Source organism: Amblyomma maculatum, chromosome 11, assembly GCF_055883805.1.
Source record: "Amblyomma maculatum isolate TAMU_Amacu chromosome 11, ASM5588380v1, whole genome shotgun sequence".
NCBI classification, from domain to species: domain Eukaryota; kingdom Metazoa; phylum Arthropoda; class Arachnida; order Ixodida; family Ixodidae; genus Amblyomma; species Amblyomma maculatum.
Genome location: NC_139354.1, coordinates 94,233,899 through 94,247,014, shown reverse-complemented (window position 1 = coordinate 94,247,014; position 13,116 = coordinate 94,233,899). Strand labels below are relative to the sequence as shown.

The window sequence follows — 13,116 nt, the reverse complement described above, 5'->3', positions numbered from 1 at the left end:
TGAAACACAAGCAAACCATAGGAACAATAGAAAAAAGCAAAGGCGGAAGTTTCTTTTGCCTGCTACATTATTCCCCTATCACGCCCTATCAGTGTAAGGTGCTACATTATTGGAGACACTTAAGCTCATCGTTTAAGGATATGACGCGAGAGCGTAAGCTGCCAGCCCACATACTATGTCACACTTCAACCAAGCCGTATGGACGTGCCTGCGTGTCGTAGGGTTAAAGAGAATGCAAACGGTTCTGGCAGGCTGATTCTGATATCACCCTCCCATATGAAAGGAGCGAGCCGAGTTGACAGCTCTTGCCCGTGGCATAGGCGTAACGCGAAATTCAAATGTCATGGCAGGCTTTTTTTATGAGACCATAGCTACGCCTCTTCACGCCTATTCACGGCTTAGCTGCGGCCACCCAAGGTCTCGCTTTGCCTGCCGTAGTATTGCTTTCGCAACAAAACACCCATCTAGATGTTGGGACTTCCTTCGGTAGCATTGTAACAGGAACTTAAGAAGAGGTAGAAATGCCGCATTGTAGACCCAGCATGCAAGTTTTTATTATAAGCAATGACACCTTTAAGTGAGCTAGCACTTACTCAAAGTTAGGAAACTTGCAACCTAACGGAAAAGCCTACAATTGAAGGTGATTAATGTAACGTATCGAAGCGATAGTGATACGTGTTATGGAACGACGCACCAAGAGAGAAGAATAAGGCAAGAAACAGTGCAGTGACGGGGAGCACATACGATTGCGTATGTGCTATGAATGTGAAAGTATTTAAGGTCCATCTCGCACCATGCATCACCGCTCATTAAAGCTCTTCATTCGTCTACGATCCTGTCTGGTCGATCGAAAGGAGAATCATAATGATAGCACTTCCATCTGACTTTAATACCACTAACTATAACTCCCCTAAATCCAATGCGCGTTCTGCATGTCCTAATTTCTTTTCAGCTTCAACCAACGAGCATTCGTTGCCTGTGGGTAGCATGCCCGTCTCAAAGTCTGAATGTTGTGGGTTATGTTTCGACCATGCCCAAACTAACCAAATCTCTTTTCAACTCAACCACTTTGCTTTGGTTAAAGAAACATCCTTTAAAAATTCGGCATCAAATTAAACGAAGAATTAACTTCGCCTTATGACTGGATGTGATAGCCTCTTCAACCGCTTTTTCGTCACGCGAATTCTTACCGTTTAAAAAAGGGGACAGAATTTGAGAAAGTACTAAATGTTTTACTTGATTTTATTGTTAGGGATAGGAAAACGTTATATTTATCTCCCGGGTGACACCTTTACCCCTAATGAACGACGTACAAATGAAGGTACATTAGTCGTGCTTAAGCATCCCTATATCAATTAGACTATCAGATGGGTGCTAAACGCGAGCGAAACGATATATGACACCACCTTTAACGCTGAACGACGAACGGTTGCACCACAAGTTTGACAACATTGGACGTCCGTATTTTTTCCCCATAGTTTTCTGGCATGTTTCTAAAACCTAGTGCACTACAACGACTATTCGGCGCAGCGAACCCAATATGCTATCGCGTAATACGAATATTAACACAAAACCTACTCATACAAACGTGAGAACCCCAGCAAAAACCTTGCTTGCGCCTTGTTGGTTGCCATGGTAACTCTGACGTCAACCATTGCCGAGCCGCCTAAGCGTCGACTGAGACGACAGCATGGACAATAGGTACACCTATGGCAGGACATGTCCAAACTACCTCTTTTGGAGCACACCTTTCTCCTACGTGACTAGCGGACCTCTATGTGGCGCCAAATTCCTCCTCTTTAGTATCAATACTGGGGAAAATCGCTTGTTGCGCAGCATTCAGGACGGTGTAATTATACTATTTCGCTTCCCCGTTTAACATAAAACATGGTAGAGTCAAGTTGGAGGCTCGTTTTCCACAGGGATTCGAAACAAAGCGATATGCATCTCTAATTGTATGCCATTCAAGAAAATCAGCTGTGGTTGTGCGCGTGGCTAAACCTGGTGTTACGCGAGAGCAATCTGTATGGCTATACGCTTAGGTACGGCTTGAAAGTAAGGACATGACTTTTGCACATAGTTGTTTACTTTATGGTTTCAGCTTTATTTATGTCATAGGGGAATCACTTCACGTATCAAAACCCCTTGCCTCTCGTCGTTGACCATTCTCATTTGGGTGAAGCAGATCGTCCCTACGTCGAAGTCCGGGGCTCACATCCGTCACAACGTTCGAACGAACCTTCTGCCCTAGCAACTCGCTATTGTAGTTCGCCTCTACCAACCACCGAGTTATCTGTCTTCTTCCTGTTCTTCTTGTTCTTATTTTTTCTCCTCTTTCTTCTTCTTCTTCGTTTACTTATTCTTGTTTGACTTCTTTTTTTTCTTCTATCCTCGCTCTTCGGACAGGCACGGCGAAATGGCGAGACTGGGGCCAATGTTGCTCTCGGTACAAAAGGCTTTAACGACTTGCCGAAATCTTGGCCAGTCTCTTATTGCTAAACCGCAAAGGAAGACCATACCTAACCATACAAAGGTTTTTCCGCTAGTATAAATCTGTTTAAGCGAAGCATAACATGCCTAATTTCTCCTTTATTCTTTCTGAGCAGTCCTTTGTAACGGCCCTTGCATACGACAGACCGGAGGCGTCTCGTTGCTAATAGGAAATATAAAGCATTCGAATTAAGAGCAAGCAAACGATAGTCGGCTTGGATTCAGCGCGAAGAAACAATTTCCAATCGATGGATATTTGGAATAACCAAGCTTATTACATTAATAACATATGCTAGTCCGGAGTAGATAGAAAACGAGAAGAATGGGGTAATTCGCAAATGTGATGCGAGAAAGTATCTGCAGTTCTCTTAATACAAAGGTTAAATGGAGGAATATCTGAAAGATTGCTCACGAACGTAGACCAAAGGATCATAAAAGAAGGATAAAAGGAAAACTCAATAGGAGCCTTAACAAGACCAGATTGTGGCAGTAGCCCTTCTCCCCGGCGAACATGGAAGGTAGCCAGAACGAGAACTTATATCTCAGAACACTATCTTTCTTAGCTCAGTTGCCTACAATTTCTCACTGACTCAGTTATCACCATAATCGGAGCCCTCCCGCCTACATACCCGCCTCTCCTCGTCTGCTCTCTCGGCAAGGAAAACTGAAGGGAAATGTAGACGCTAAGAAAATAATGCAAAGGAAATGCGCCAACGACAGTAGACACTCCGCGCTACTGCCTGCGTCGGCACTAATTTGTTCATAAAAGGCGGCACTCATTTACTCCCGCTTGAAAATGACTTGGTAAGCCGTCGGTGTCGGCAGCTTTGCTCTACTGTGCAAAAGCCATCACAATGTATCTAAAACTGGCCCCACTGAAGACATCGATGTAGATGAAGCGTAGAGTTCTTTTCAGAGCACTGCAAAGTGCGCGGAAGTCAGAGACATTTCACGCCTCGAACAGCGGGCGAGAGCTGTAGGGACACTGCCAAAAAATAATCGGCGAGTCAAATCTTTACCACTATACCTCAGTTCACTTCAGTCGTTCAGTCGTGTCCGACTCTTCGTGACCCTATGGAGCATGTAACGCCATGCTTTCCGGTCTCTCACTATCTTCTTAGCATCACATAACTTCATCTGTAGCGCCTCGAAGATGCCATCTAACTATTGCATTCGCTGCCTACCCCTTCTCCGGCGACCCACAACCTTTCCCAACATCAAATTTTTCTCCAACGACTCCTCTCTTCTCATCAGATGACCAAAGTACTTGAGCTTTAACTTTAGAATTTGACCCTCCAATGAGCAGTCAGGGTTGACAATATCGACTGATTTGATCTTCTGGCCGTCCAAGGAACTCTCAAGAGTCTCCGCCAGCACCACAATTCAACGCGTCAATTCTTCGGCGGTCAGCCTTCTTCACAGTCCAACTCTCGAATCCGTACGTCACAACTGGAATGACCATAGCAAGAGTTATACGGATCTTGGTTGGCAGTGTAATGTCTCTGCTCTTTACTAGGCGGTCAAGGATAACCAAGGCTCTCTTTCCCAGAAGCAGGCGTCTCCTAATTTCATGGCTGCAGTCTACTTCCGGGGTAATCTTGGAGCCCAAGAAGAGAAAATCTGTCACAGCTTCCACTTCTTTTCCCTTGATGCTCCAGGACTTGATAGTTCAAGGCTCCATGATCTTTGTCTTTTTAATGTTCAGTTTAAGCCCGAACTTCTCACTCTCTTCTTGTACGCGCATCAGAAGTCTCTCGAGTGCCACTTCACTGTCTGCCATTAAAGTGGTATCATCCGCATATAAGGTTGTTGATACGTTTTCCAGCAATCTTCACTCCAGCTGAAGACTCGCCCAGATCGGCCTTCCTCATGATGCACTCTGCATATAGGTTAAATAGGCAGGGCGACAGTATGCAGCCTTGCCTCACTCCTTTATCAATCGGAAACCAATCAGTAAGACCATGCCCAGTTCTGACTGTGGCCTCTTGTCCTTCATACAGGTTCCTGAGGAGACAGATGAGCTGAATTGGAACTCTCATCTCTGGGAGAACAATCTGCTGTGATCTGCGCAGCCAAACGCTTTCGCATAATCAATAAAGCAGAAGATGGGTTTCTGGAACTCTCTCGCTTTTTCCATGATCCAGCGAAGGTTGGAAATTTGTCTCTAGTTCCTCTGCCTTTGCGAAACCCAGCTTGCACGTCCGGAAGCTCCCGATCCACATAATGCGGCAGCCTACCTTGGAGGATTTTCAACATCACCTTGCTAGCATGCGAAATAAGCGCGATCGTGCGGTAGTTGGAACAATCTTTGGCACTGTCTTTCTTTTGAGTGGGGATGTAAACTGACCTCCTGCAATCCTGTGGCCACTGCAGGGTTGTCCAAATCTTCTGACATAATATATGCAGAATGTTAACAGCGTCATGGTTGAGGTTTTGAAGCAACTCAGCTGTTTCATATGCTGCTTGTTTTAGTTATCTATGGTAACCTGGCGTCTGTAACATATTTAATGGCCTTTGCATAGCGGAAAAAACTGTCTTGTATTAAATCTGTACAATTTGAGTCGGCAATTCAGATCAGCTGAGAAGAAAACAGCCATAGCGATCACAAAAAATTATTTTGCTTGCCAGCAGTGTTCTAATTCATCAGCACAACATTATTCTAATATGACTATTACCTTCGACAAGACCAAAAAAACTAAAACGGTTTTATGACCAGGTAATTTCCCTGATGCAAACTATCGAAAATAAATTATAGGAATACATTACATGCGCCTTTATCAAAGCCGACAAACCACACATCTATGTCGAATGTAAACTACCAACTCGCCCAAAAGATTGTTTTACTGAAAACCACACATCGCAGGGAACTTCACTTCGTACTCACTTTAAAGAGAATTCGAAACAAAAAATACCCCGTGCAGGAAAAAAGTAATGCGCGGCCCCGGGAAAGCTTGAACCTCCAAGCTTTCGGTTAACGGCCAAACGCTCTAGCCTATTGCGCCACGGAGATTTTTTCTTTATTGCCTAATTTATTATCAGATTTTACACATATAGAAGATTACTCCACACACACACACACACACACACACACACACACACACACACACACACACACACACACACACACACACACACACACACACACACACACACACACACACACACACACACACACACACACACACACACACACACACACACACACACACACACACGCACACACACACACACACGCACGCACGCACACGCGCACACACCCACACACACACACACACACACAATCACACAGGTTATTACACGACAAATACAAAACATGGGTTAAAACAAAGCAATTTGGGTGGCGCGATCCATTACAAATCAGTCATTTGCAGCAACACTTCCATTCTTGGAATCGTCTTCTGTCTTGAGAACTTGAATAAAAGTCGCAACGGCTTCGCGAAGATACTGCTGTACTATCACAGCCCATACAATTTTAATACCAAAAAACGTTGACGAAGCCCAGCTTCAACAAGTTACCGCTTGCACACCGATATCCCTGACGAACTCAGATTATAAGATCTTCATGAAAATTCTAGCTAAAATGCTTCAAACTACAGTGGAAGAATTAGTAGGACCGCATCAGACCTGCGGCATTAAAGGCCGAACCATATATACTAATATCCACAAGGCACGGTCTGTGCTGGAGTGTTGCGACACCTTGCATGAGAATGTTGCCATGCTCCAGCTTGACCTAGAGAAAGCTTTCCACAAGATGCCGCATGATGTCCTGTTATCAATTTTAGAGCATGCAAATGTGGGCTCAGGTATTTGCAAAGGACTCTCAATGGCGTACAGAGGGTGCCCGACGCGCCTGATAGTAAATAAGAAGGTGGATGAGCGCATCCAAGTGCAACGCTCTGTATGTCAAGGCTGCCCCCTGTCGCCACTGCTGTTCTGCTTGTTTATTGAACCATTTTGTCTGAGCATTATCGAGAGCAGCAATATTCGAGGTTTTCGTTTGCATTCAGCAGAGATCCGCATACTCGCGTATGCCGATGACATTGCCGCATTCTGCGCCGACTACAAAAACATTCGCACTGTTGTCAAATTGGTGAAGGACTTTTGTTCTGAGAGTGGTAGTGCTGTGAACTGGAATACGTGTCTGGGTTTCTGGCGTGGAGAGTGGCACACAACTCCTGCGCGTTTCGTGAGCATGCCTTGGGTAAGAACCTTAGTGAAGTATTTAGGAGTGCTACTGGGAAACTACCGAGACAGTGAGTCATACTGGAACCAGAAGGTTTTAGAAGTACGTGAGAAGGCCGACAGACTAAAAGGATTCGGTTGGTCTATGTTTGCACGTGCTACGATTTGTAATTTATTTCTTGTTGCCAAGATATGGTACGTGTTACAAGTACTGCCTTCTTCTCGTGTGAAGGAGCATGGATTCAACCGTGTGTTCGCCAAGTTTGTGTGGGGAAGCACTTGGGAGCGCACAAGCCCAACCAGCTTGTTTCATCGCGTCCGATCTGTAGGCGTTGGTTTGGCGCATTTGTACCTGCGTCAAGTGGTTAACCGTTTTATGTTCTTTCGTGATACAAAGGACCCATTTTACGAACTGTGTGTCAGGTTAGATTGAACAATGTGCTACCAAATTTTGTAGGTTCGGCTAGCATGCAAGGGAGGATTTTCGGAATTCTTAAAGAAGTGTACATGTTGTCATGTCGTGTATTGCAAGCCCGTTTTTTGTTTGAATATTTATGAACTGGTGTCGTGAAAGAAACTTTACAAGGACTTGTGCGATGTCTTTCTCCCGATCCCATTGTACAGATTGTTGTACTGTGCAGGTCCATGGAAGTCAGTCCTTAAACGAGTAAAAAATATGGCTGTACCAGGGGGAACAAAAACTTTCTCTTTCAAGCTCCATAGCAATACACTAGAAGTTGAGACTCATTTAGAAATACAATATTTTTTTGTACCTTGGGGAAATCACTGTTTCATATGCCGCAAACCGGAAACATCGAACACTTTTTCTTAGACTGTTGGGAAGCCTTTTCTCCTGCGACATTCTACAACGAAGAATTAAAAAAGACCTTCCCGTGGAGGCATTCGGAATTGGATTTTTACCAATTGAGGATGATGATGGGCTACCGCTAGATATGTTCATGATATTCGGCCTAGGCAGTGTCTGGTGCTCCAGAATGGCTTTCAGGCATGCAGACGTATATTGCGCCATGGAGATGGGCCGTAGCGGGCACTGCTGCTCAGTGCCAAGAATCCAAACCACGTCTTGAAGAAATACCAGAAAATAAGAGATAATCGTACCGAAAGAGAACTGCGCCCCCGGGAGGATTCGAACCTCCAACCGAACAGCCGAACACGCTAGCCGAACGCGCCGAACGCGCTAGCCGATTGCGCCACGGAGGCGGGCGACACTGCTCAGTGTCAAGAAACGAAGTCGTCTTGAACAAAAAGAAAAAAAATCTCATAACAAAAGAGAAATGCGCCCCCGGGAGGGCTCGAACCTCCAACCTTTCGGTTAACAGCCGAACGCGCTAGCCGATTGCGCCACGGAGGCGGGCACTCCTGCTTCGCGCGAAGAACACAAGCCAAGAACGGTCTCCAGCTTTATGCAGCTGCAAGTGACGTGTGACATGACGTCCACCGGGCGACAGAGAGCAGCTGTTCTCAGCAGCAGCTCATAAAAGGCAACCCGCCTTTCAAAACAAGTTTACACAGACACAAATGGTTTTACTATTTACTTCACGCGTGAGTAGAGTCTCTGTATAGCGGAATGATCTTCTCATTGGACTATTGTGTTGATTGGAAGGGAGAAACTAAGCAGACTGCATTATGTAAATTTGCCTGGGAATATTATAATTCTCAATGAAAAGCGGAGATTGTAAATGTGTTTTGTAATCTTTGTAATCTCGATACTCTGGAATGACGGTTTCCGGAACGAGTTGATTCATGACTTAAAAGGTGCAACGAAGACGACAGTAGAAAGAAAAGGACGCCACGTGAGCACATTGAGCCGTAATGATTTTCAAGTTGAAAACTATGGCTGTTTTCCCCGGCTGCTGGAAAATCGATTTCTCCGATTTTCTAAGACGCAGCTAAGGAGGGGCATAATTAACCTTTCAATAAAACTTGAAGGCATCGCCTTCTATTATTGAGTTTGTGAGCCGTAATATCAGCGGTCGAGTAAAACATCACGTGCATTGAGTATAGTCCTTTTCACGAACCTCGGAGAAACCGGTTTGACTGGGCTGTGGACCAGACGTCGGGGGAGAATCCTCAGCTTTTTCCTGTGTTATGAGCACAGCCCAGTTTCCAATATGGCAGCGCCCTTCGGCCAATTTTGAAAAGGTCTATAGTACACCAGTTTACACTGTGTCATAAAAACCAGTATAAGGTGCTACGCCGGTATTATAGCGAAACATTTTGCATAATAAATCCCTCAGCTGCGCGTACAAGACGGGTCCTATTCCCGAAAAAAAGAAGTTTACGCTAACAATACACAACAGCGCGGCACTATTTGTTCTACACTGATATGTATTCTTAGCGTAAGGCTTCTGAGCCTGCGCAAGGAGCAGCCACTCACGCCCGGTACCGCGACAAGGTCCGCGTATAGGCTTGCAACCAATGCACCTCCGCTGCAGAGTCAGGATGGACGAAACACCCCCGCTTTCGTCCGTGAATGTTCCGACTGGCAGTGACAGGTCTTCGTAACAGCGGTTCCAGCCGTCAACGTGCCCTAGTAGCTGGCGTGTTCATGCAGAAAGTCCCCCCGGTAGCTGCTTGCTCCGCGCTTATCAGCTTCGCCGCCGCGATCCATCAGATACCACGCCAGGGCTGGGCAAGCACCGTCGGGACGCATCCGGGTGAACTCGCTCTCGGAAAAAAAAAAAAAAAAGGAAGCGCGCGAGAGAGCGTGCCGCGCACACGCTTGTACGCCCAGGGCGCCAGTGGGCGCGGAGTCTTACAAACTAGATACAAAAAAAAATAAAATAAAGCACCTCGCACAATTAACACTTCGCGGTTGTTTAATGACGCCAGCTATGAAATATGGTACCGGTTAGGAATTTTAAAAGACACGCCCCCAGTTTGAAATCCTTTTAGCACTGAAAACAGAAAATACATGCTACTAAAGCAATATTCAAATCAAATTTGATTGTGCAAGGGTTTGGACCAGAGCTTTAACAGTTAAGCACTGCAAGCTGGTGTGGAAAAACAGTTTCGGTTTCAGTCTTACCGTGGCCTTCCATCGGCTCTCACTCTTCGGCATAGCGCAGGATAGGATAAGAGAATAATTAGCTCCTTCAAGTGGGAAGCGGAATAAATAATATTAATAATAATTACTGGTTCACAGGAAGGAAAAGGCGCAGTATCTGTCACACTTGTCTCTGTGGACACCTGAACCATGCCGTAACAGATGGGAGGAAGGTGGGAGTGAAAGTGGACAGAGAGAAAGAGGAGCCGTAGTGGAGGGCTACGGAGTAATTTCGACCACCTGGGGATCTTTAACGTGCGCTGACATCGCACAGCACACGGACGCCCTTTCGTTTCGCCTCCATCGAAACACAGCCGCCGTGGGGAAGCGGAAATCACGGAAAGTACGCTGAGTCGTAAGACAGTAGAAAAGGACTTCTGGATCCTGCGCCAAAGGGAGCATCATATCGGCACGTTCTTGCCATCTCTCCCTACAAACGATGTGGGATGGTTTGGCTCAAGATTTAGGAACAAGGGGTAAAGATGGCTCTGAGAAATGGTCCATGCCTACTCGCTGACAATTTACAATGGTCATTATTGACATATTTTTTTCGTTCTGAACGGTCAAAATTTACGGACAAGCTGCTGAGAATATCTTTGGAAACATCATTAAAAGTTCCTGCTGGCCGAGTTGGTTGTTCATCTTGATATAGGTTTTTTTTTTTTTTTTTAGCGCAAACAAACACAAGGACCGGAAAGTCGAGACGTACTTTCCTGTCCTTGTGTTTGTTTGCGCTAAAAAGCCCCTACATCTTTGGAAAATTGGCCATTTTTAATTGCTACTCAAGTTGAAAATATCAGCATATATATATATATATATATATATATATATATATATATATATATATATATATATATATATATATATATATATATATATGTGTGTGTGTGTATGTGTGTGTATTTGTCTGTGCATCCCACTCGAAAAAAACTACAGAACCATGTCAAAAATACGACAAAATATTCTGTAGTTCTGTCGTAAACGTCAGATTTTCCTGTAGTTCTGTAGTACTTTTCTGTAGTTCTGTAGTTTTTCTGTAGTATGTTTCTGTTGTCTGTAGTTCTGTAGCACTTTTCTGTTGTAACTACAGAAATTTCTGATGTTACTACAGAATGTTCTGTTGTCACAACAGGTTTTCCGTCAAAAACCGCACAGAAATTCTGTTGTAACATCAGAAAATTTTCTGTAGTTTTTTCCGACTGGGATGAAACTTTCTAGAGTATGACCTACATCCCTATCAAGTACTAAATCGGCGGCGTTTAAGCAGGCACCCTTCAGGTTTCGCCTTCGGAAAATTTGTTGGCGAGAAGCGTTGTGGTTGAATTTCTTTACCAGTTCCTCAGTTGATCATTAGCGACAACCCTCGCAAACGTTTCACCTTATTCTTAAATAATTCCACCAAATGACTGTTTCACTTCTGTGAAAATAATGTCAGCTAAAGTAGAGTTCCGTGAATGTAACAATCGCTTTCCTGGATCCTTTCACACCTATTCCTGATAAAGAGGCGTGAAAACATATTTAAAAGACAACATTGCCATTTCTTAGTTTTTGAGAAATTAGTCAACAAGTGGCTGAGCTTAAAGGAACTGTCAGTGTATCAAACTGAATTAAGTCACGTGACATTCATTCAATTCGATCGAGGTCCGGCACCGGTGTTCAAACCTAACGACGTGCCCGGAACCTATATACAGGAAAAACATCATCACGTGAGGACTCCGGGATCCTCGTAACGCCCACATTTTGCAGCTTTCTCAAATTTTTCTTTGATCACGTAACGCGCATAGCTGTTTAGCGCACTTGTTTCCACTTTCTTATAATCAAGCGCATCAATATGTATCCACGCCCGTTCATCGATTAGTCAAACGACCACGTTTAGGGCGTGCCCAACGTACCTAAACCTCAGGTAACTGCTTCTTTCATAGACAACTTGCCTCTGTATTTCATTATAGAGTGGACAGCAGACATGCAGCTCGCGGCCTCGTTGGGCGTAAGCGCTGCAACGACAGCAGGGACCGCCGTGTACGCAGTGTCGAAGTGGCCCTCGGCACCACACCTGGAACACACGCGTGCCATTCCTCGGTACTAGAGCGTTATATACTCGACTGCCGGTCACCATCAAGAAGTTGGCTGGTGAACGCGTCATCTCCCGCATTGCCCTTTTGGCAATGCGGGAAAAATGTGGGCTGCCTGCATCGGTCCCTAGTGGGGCCCATCGGGGCTTTGTCGACAGCCACCTTCAGGCTTACGTCGGCCCCTGTTGCAGCACCCACACTGAGCCCACCGGGGCTGTCCTGCATTGCCTACATCGAACCCACTGGGGCCCACCCTTCATAGCCCACTTTATGCTATCTGAGATTGTTTATGGGAAATGGTAAGCCTTGCAGTTAGCATCTATATGTGGGTATATTTTGGTGCACCACTACTAAAAATATCGGTCAGATATTTTCTCATCTTTATTGGTATTTCCTTTTCTCTTTAACCAATGAAAAATATCTAATATACAAATGCGGGAATTGTTACGAATTTGTTCTCCCTAATGTACAGGATTATCAAAAAATATTTACTAATCACCAACCAGTAACTATTCACTGCGGACTACTAATTTTCGTTAGTAAATTGCAATGCAAGTATTCGGTATCTACAGAGAAACATCAGTAGCGTTTAGTCATTGTCACAATAATGATACCGATGTAACAAAAGTCTTTCTTTGAGTATGCTAATTTTCAATTAAACAATGACTCCACCCTCATGTTTGTTACTGTAACAACACTTTTTATCCATTTTTCTGTACCAGCCCACTGCATGTTCATAATCTAGACCAACGTCGTGCTTCTTTCCATGTCTTCTAGCTCCCTTTCTCGCTCCTCCAGGCCTCTTCTGTTACTTGAAGCGTTGCTTTGTAAACCTATTAATCTTGACAATGGTTGATTTCCTTTAGACAGCGAACACCTTTAATGCTAGGACTTTTTCCGCATGCCTGAAAGACCTTATTTCTTTATATATTCGATCCACCAATCGTGACGAATGTAAACAAAGAAAACTGTACTGCAGGAAGTAATACGTCGTTCTTGAAGAGGCTTTAACGCATATACAATACTGTTAAAAATATAGAGAATATATTCCGGGCACTATAAGAAAAGCACGTCAAAGCCGCGAAATCACATGCAACGTTTATTTTGGTGAACAACCTGAATAATTTTTCCAGACATCCTCTTCACTCAGTTAAAACTGTAGGAATGTTATGTATCGTTTGCATAGTTACGCTGAAAGCTTCGAAAACACAGTGTCCTTATAAGAGGGCATGTCACTGATAACTTCACTTTCAGGTCGTTTTCGTATGTTGTGTATCGACAGCAAAAGAAAAAGTTCAATGCCAA

General features: G+C 44.5%; 1 non-coding gene across 1 annotated transcript; it reads right to left on the bottom strand.

The window, feature by feature from the left end:
* Positions 1-7,970: 7,970 nt before the first annotated feature.
* On the bottom strand, positions 7,971-8,044 carry TRNAN-GUU (transfer RNA asparagine (anticodon GUU)). The gene has a single exon. It is a non-coding gene; the product is annotated as a tRNA-Asn (tRNA).
* Positions 8,045-13,116: the final 5,072 nt, after the last annotated feature.